The sequence below is a fragment of the Oncorhynchus keta genome, unplaced genomic scaffold (assembly GCF_023373465.1).
Source record: "Oncorhynchus keta strain PuntledgeMale-10-30-2019 unplaced genomic scaffold, Oket_V2 Un_contig_18392_pilon_pilon, whole genome shotgun sequence".
Taxonomy (NCBI): Eukaryota; Metazoa; Chordata; class Actinopteri; order Salmoniformes; family Salmonidae; genus Oncorhynchus; species Oncorhynchus keta.
This window is the reverse complement of record NW_026280893.1, coordinates 1-7,500: the sequence shown is the minus strand read 5'-3', so window position 1 is coordinate 7,500 and position 7,500 is coordinate 1. Positions and strand designations below refer to the sequence as shown.

The 7,500-nt window shown below is 39.9% G+C and overlaps 1 long non-coding RNA gene across 1 annotated transcript in view; it reads left to right on the top strand.

Annotated features, from left to right (window-relative positions):
• The window catches only part of LOC127920109 (uncharacterized), an 8,689-nt gene extending 1,548 nt beyond the window's left edge, over positions 1–7,141 (top strand). Inside the window, exon 3 of the long non-coding RNA XR_008105122.1 lies at positions 7,050–7,141. This is a non-coding gene — a long non-coding RNA (uncharacterized LOC127920109). The remainder of the gene's footprint in view (positions 1–7,049) is intronic.
• The last annotated feature ends 359 nt before the right edge of the window (positions 7,142–7,500 follow it).

The following is a 7,500-nucleotide window of genomic DNA, read 5'->3' as shown; positions in this document are numbered from 1 at the left end:
ATACAACAACCACTATGTAGGTCCTGATCAATGTATATCCTCCCACTATACTACAACCACTATGTAGGTCCTGATCAATATATATCCTCCCACTATACAACAACCACTATGTAGGTCCTGATCAATATATATCCTCCCACTATACTACAACCACTATGTAGGTCCTGATCAATATATATCCTCCCACTATACTACAACCACTATGTAGGTCCTGATCAATATATATCCTCCCACTATACAACAACCACTATGTAGGTCCTGATCAATATATATCCTCCCACTATACTACAACCACTATGTAGGTCCTGATCAATATATATCCTCCCACTATACTACAACCACTATGTAGGTCCTGATTAATATACATACTGATCAATATATATCCTGATCAATATATATCCTCCCACTATACTACAACCACTATGTAGGTCCTGATCAATATATATCCTCCCACTATACAACAACCACTATGTAGGTCCTGATTAATATATATCCTCCCACTATACTACAACCACTATGTAGGTCCTGATTAATATATATCCTGATCAATATATATCCTCCCACTATACTACAACCACTATGTAGGTCCTGATCAATGTATATCCTCCCACTATACTACAACCACTATGTAGGTCCTGATCAATATATATCCTCCCACTATACAACAACCATTATGTAGGTCCTGATCAATATATATCCTCCCACTATACTACAACCACTATGTAGGTCCTGATCAATATATATCCTCCCACTATACTACAACCACTATGTAGGTCCTGATCAATATATATCCTCCCACTATACTACAACCACTATGTAGGTCCTGATTAATATATATCCTGATCAATATATATCCTCCCACTATACTACAACCACTATGTAGGTCCTGATCAATATATATCCTCCCACTATACTACAACCACTATGTAGGTCCTGATCAATATATATCCTCCCACTATACTACAACCACTATGTAGGTCCTGATCAATATATATCCTCCCACTATACAACAACCATTATGTAGGTCCTGATCAATATATATCCTCCCACTATACTACAACCACTATGTAGGTCCTGATCAATATATATCCTCCCACTATACTACAACCACTATGTAGGTCCTGATCAATATATATCCTCCCACTATACTACAACCACTATGTAGGTCCTGATTAATATATATCCTGATCAATATATATCCTCCCACTATACTACAACCACTATGTAGGTCCTGATCAATATATATCCTCCCACTATACTACAACCACTATGTGGCTGTTACCATTATTTATACTAGACAGAGGAAATGGCTGAAAATTGAAATTACTGTTACCATGATTTATACTAGACAGAGGAAGTGACTGTTACCATGATTTATACTAGACAGAGGACATGGCAGAGGAAGTGACTGTTACCATGATTTATACTAGACAGAGGAAGTGACTGTTACCATGATTTATACTAGACAGAGGACATGGCAGAGGAAGTGACTGTTACCATGATTTATACTAGACAGAGGAAGTGACTGTTACCATGATTTATACTAGACAGAGGAAGTGACTGTTACCATGATTTATACTAGACAGAGGAAATGGCTGTTACCATGATTTATACTAGACAGAGGAAGTGACTGTTACCATGATTTATACTAGACAGAGGAACTGGCTGTTAACATGATTTATACTAGACAGAGGAAGTGACTGTTACCATGATTTATACTAGACAGAGGAAGTGACTGTTACCATGATTTATACTAGACAGGAAGTGACTGTTACCATGATTTATACTAGACAGAGGAAGTGACTGTTACCATGATTTATACTAGACAGAGGAAGTGACTGTTACCATGATTTATACTAGACAGAGGAAGTGACTGTTACCATGATTTATACTAGACAGAGGAAGTGACTGTTACCATGATTTATACTAGACAGAGGAAGTGACTGTTACCATGATTTATACTAGACAGAGGAAGTGACTGTTACCATGATTTATACTAGACAGAGGAAGTGACTGTTACCATGATTTATACTAGACAGAGGAAGTGACTGTTACCATGATTTATACTAGACAGAGGAAGTGACTGTTACCATGATTTATACTAGACAGAGGAAGTGACTGTTACCATGATTTATACTAGACAGAGGAAATGGCTGTTAACATGATTTATACTAGACAGAGGAAATGGCAGAGGAAGTGACTGTTACCATGATTTATACTAGACAGAGGACATGGCAGAGGAAGTGACTGTTACCATGATTTATACTAGACAGAGGAAGTGACTGTTACCATGATTTATACTAGACAGAGGACATGGCAGAGGAAGTGACTGTTACCATGATTTATACTAGACAGAGGAAGTGACTGTTACCATGATTTATACTAGACAGAGGAAGTGACTGTTACCATGATTTATACTAGACAGAGGAAATGGCTGTTACCATGATTTATACTAGACAGAGGAAGTGACTGTTACCATGATTTATACTAGACAGAGGAAGTGACTGTTACCATGATTTATACTAGACAGAGGAAGTGACTGTTACCATGATTTATACTAGACAGAGGAAGTGACTGTTACCATGATTTATACTAGACAGGAAGTGACTGTTACCATGATTTATACTAGACAGAGGAAGTGACTGTTACCATGATTTATACTAGACAGAGGAAGTGACTGTTACCATGATTTATACTAGACAGAGGAAGTGACTGTTACCATGATTTATACTAGACAGAGGAAGTGACTGTTACCATGATTTATACTAGACAGAGGAAGTGACTGTTACCATGATTTATACTAGACAGAGGAAGTGACTGTTACCATGATTTATACTAGACAGAGGAAGTGACTGTTACCATGATTTATACTAGACAGAGGAAGTGACTGTTAACATGATTTATACTAGACAGAGGAAATGGCTGTTACCATGATTTATACTAGACAGAGGACATGGCAGAGGAAGTGACTGTTACCATGATTTATACTAGACAGAGGAAGTGACTGTTAACATGATTTATACTAGACAGAGGACATGGCAGAGGAAGTGACTGTTACCATGATTTATACTAGACAGAGGAAATGGCAGAGGAAGTGACTGTTACCATGATTTATACTAGACAGAGGAAATGGCAGAGGAAGTGACTGTTACCATGATTTATACTAGACAGAGGAAATGGCAGAGGAAGTGACTGTTACCATGATTTATACTAGACAGAGGAAGTGACTGTTACCATGATTTATACTAGACAGAGGAAGTGACTGTTACCATGATTTATACTAGACAGAGGACATGGCAGAGGAAGTGACTGTTACCATGATTTATACTAGACAGAGGAAGTGACCGTTACCATGATTTATACTAGACAGAGGAAGTGACTGTTACCATGATTTATACTAGACAGAGGAAGTGACTGTTACCATGATTTATACTAGACAGAGGAAGTGACTGTTACCATGATTTATACTAGACAGAGGAAGTGACTGTTACCATGATTTATACTAGACAGAGGAAGTGACTGTTACCATGATTTATACTAGACAGAGGAAGTGACTGTTACCATGATTTATACTAGACAGAGGAAGTGACTGTTACCATGATTTATACTAGACAGAGGAAGTGACTGTTACCATGATTTATACTAGACAGAGGAAGTGACTGTTACCATGATTTATACTAGACAGAGGAAATGGCTGTTAACATGATTTATACTAGACAGAGGAAATGGCAGAGGAAGTGACTGTTACCATGATTTATACTAGACAGAGGACATGGCAGAGGAAGTGACTGTTACCATGATTTATACTAGACAGAGGACATGGCAGAGGAAGTGACTGTTACCATGATTTATACTAGACAGAGGAAATGGCAGAGGAAGTGACTGTTACCATGATTTATACTAGACAGAGGAAATGGCAGAGGAAGTGACTGTTACCATGATTTATACTAGACAGAGGAAATGGCAGAGGAAGTGACTGTTACCATGATTTATACTAGACAGAGGAAATGGCAGAGGAAGTGACTGTTACCATGATTTATACTAGACAGAGGAAATGGCAGAGGAAGTGACTGTTACCATGATTTATACTAGACAGAGGACATGGCAGAGGAAGTGACTGTTACCATGATTTATACTAGACAGAGGACATGGCAGAGGAAGTGACTGTTACCATGATTTATACTAGACAGAGGAAGTGACCGTTACCATGATTTATACTAGACAGAGGAAGTGACCGTTACCATGATTTATACTAGACAGAGGGAAGTGACTGTTACCATGATTTATACTAGACAGAGGAAGTGACTGTTACCATGATTTATACTAGACAGAGGAAGTGTCTGTTACCATGATTTATACTAGACAGAGGAAGTGACTGTTACCATGATTTATACTAGACAGAGGAAGTGACTGTTACCATGATTTATACTAGACAGAGGAAGTGACTGTTACCATGATTTATACTAGACAGAGGAAGTGACTGTTACCATGATTTATACTAGACAGAGGAAGTGACTGTTACCATGATTTATACTAGACAGAGGAAATGGCTGTTAACATGATTTATACTAGACAGAGGAAATGGCAGAGGAAGTGACTGTTACCATGATTTATACTAGACAGAGGACATGGCAGAGGAAGTGACTGTTACCATGATTTATACTAGACAGAGGACATGGCAGAGGAAGTGACTGTTACCATGATTTATACTAGACAGAGGACATGGCAGAGGAAGTGACTGTTACCATGATTTATACTAGACAGAGGAAATGGCAGAGGAAGTGACTGTTACCATGATTTATACTAGACAGAGGAAATGGCAGAGGGAAGTGACTGTTACCATGATTTATACTAGACAGAGGAAATGGCAGAGGAAGTGACTGTTACCATGATTTATACTAGACAGAGGAAATGGCAGAGAAGTGACTGTTACCATGATTTATACTAGACAGAGGAAATGGCAGAGGAAGTGACTGTTACCATGATTTATACTAGACAGAGGACATGGCAGAGGAAGTGACTGTTACCATGATTTATACTAGACAGAGGAAGTGACTGTTACCATGATTTATACTAGACAGAGGAAGTGACTGTTACCATGATTTATACTAGACAGAGGAAGTGACTGTTACCATGATTTATACTAGACAGAGGAAGTGTCTGTTACCATGATTTATACTAGACAGAGGAAGTGACTGTTACCATGATTTATACTAGACAGAGGAAGTGACTGTTACCATGATTTATACTAGACAGAGGACATGGCTGTTCTCAGTGCTAGCTGTGGTCTAAGGCTCTGCGTCTCAGTGCTAGCTGTGGTCTAAGGCTCTGCATCTCAGTGCTAGCTGTGGTCTAAGGCTCTGCGTCTCAGTGCTAGCTGTGGTCTAAGGCTCTGCGTCTCAGTGCTAGCTGTGGTCTAAGGCTCTGCGTCTCAGTGCTAGCTGTGGTCTAAGGCTCTGCGTCTCAGTGCTAGCTGTGGTCTAAGGCTCTGCGTCTCAGTGCTAGCTGTGGTCTAAGGCTCTGCGTCTCAGTGCTAGCTGTGCCAGTAGAGATTCTGGGTGAGATTCTGGATGAGACGAGACTAACTACCAATTGGATACCACGGAATTGGGGAGAAAAATACAAATATATATATTTTTTAAATAAATTGCTCATTGTCAGGTAAAATTGCCGTACTAAAATGTTCCGAAGATAATTTCCATCAGAAGGCAAAATTATTTTGAAAAATGTTGGTTGCAATGAGGATGGAAACATAACCCTGACATCTGTCTTAGGGAGGGGTTAGGGGTGGAAACATAACCCTGACATCTGTTTTAGGCGATGGAAACATAACCCTGACATCTGTCTTAGGGAGTGGAAACATAACCCTGACATCTGTCTTAGGGGGTAGAAACATAACCCTGACATCTGTCTTAGGGGGTAGAAACATAACCCTGACATCTGTCTTAGGGGTAGAAACATAACCCTGACATCTGTCTTAGGGGGTAGAAACATAACCCTGACATCTGTCTTAGGGGATAGAAACATAACCCTGACATCTGTCTTAGGGGGTAGAAACATAACCCTGACATCTGTCTTAGGGGGTAGAAACATAACCCTGACATCTGTCTTAGGGGGTAGAAACATAACCCTGATATCTGTCTTAGGGGGTAGAAACATAACCCTGACATCTGTCTTAGGGGGTAGAAACATAACCCTGACATCTGTCTTAGGGGGTAGAAACATAACCCTGACATCTGTCTTAGGGGGTAGAAACATAACCCTGATATCTGTCTTAGGGGGTAGAAACATAACCCTGATATCTGTCTTAGGGGGTAGAAACATAACCCTGACATCTGTCTTAGGGGGTAGAAACATAACCCTGACATCTGTCTTAGGGGGTAGAAACATAACCCTGACATCTGTCTTAGGGGATGGAAACATAACCCTGACATCTGTCTTAGGGGGTAGAAACATAACCCTGACATCTGTCTTAGGGGATGGAAACATAACCCTGACATCTGTCTTAGGGGATAGAAACATAACCCTGACATCTGTCTTAGGGGGTAGAAACATAACCCTGACATCTGTCTTAGGGGGTAGAAACATAACCCTGACATCTGTCTTAGGGGGTAGAAACATAACCCTGACATCTGTCTTAGGGGGTAGAAACATAACCCTGACGGAGGGGTTAGGGAGTGGAAACATAACCCTGACATCTGTCTTAGGGGGTGGAAACATACAGTGCCTTGCAAAAGTATTCGCCCCCTTGAACTTTGCGACCTTTTGCCACATTTCAGGCTTCAAACATAAAGATATAAAACTGTATTTTTTGTGAAGAATCAACAACAAGTGGGACACAATCATGAAGTGGAACGACATTTATGGATATTTCAAACTTTTTAACAAATCAAAAACTGAAAAAATTGGGCGTGCAAATTATTCAGCCCCTTTCAGTGCAGCAAACTCTCTCAGAAGTTCAGTGAGGATCTCTGAATGATCCAATGTTGACCTAAATGACTAATGATGATAAATACAATCCACCTGTGTGTGTGTGTGTGTGTGTGCAGGTTTTGTCTCTCTGAGACGAGTTGTCCTCAGGAAGACCACTTTCCGCCCAATCTGTGTGTGAAGGTGAACGGGAAGCCATGCAACCTCCCGGTAAGGAACACAACTCCACACACTGTGCAGTACTGCTAGTTACACACTGTACTGTTAGTTACACACTGTACAGTACTGCTAGTTACACACTGTACTGTTAGTTACACACTGTACTGTTAGTTACACACTGTACTGCTAGTTACACACTGTGCAGTACTGTTAGTTACACACTGTACTGTTAGTTACACACTGTACAGTACTGCTAGTTACACACTGTACTGTTAGTTACACACTGTACAGTACTGTTAGTTACACACTGTACTGCTAGTTACACACTGTGCAGTACTGTTAGTTTTACACACTGTACTGTTAGTTACACTGTACTGTTAGTTACACACTGTACTGTTAGTTACACTGTAC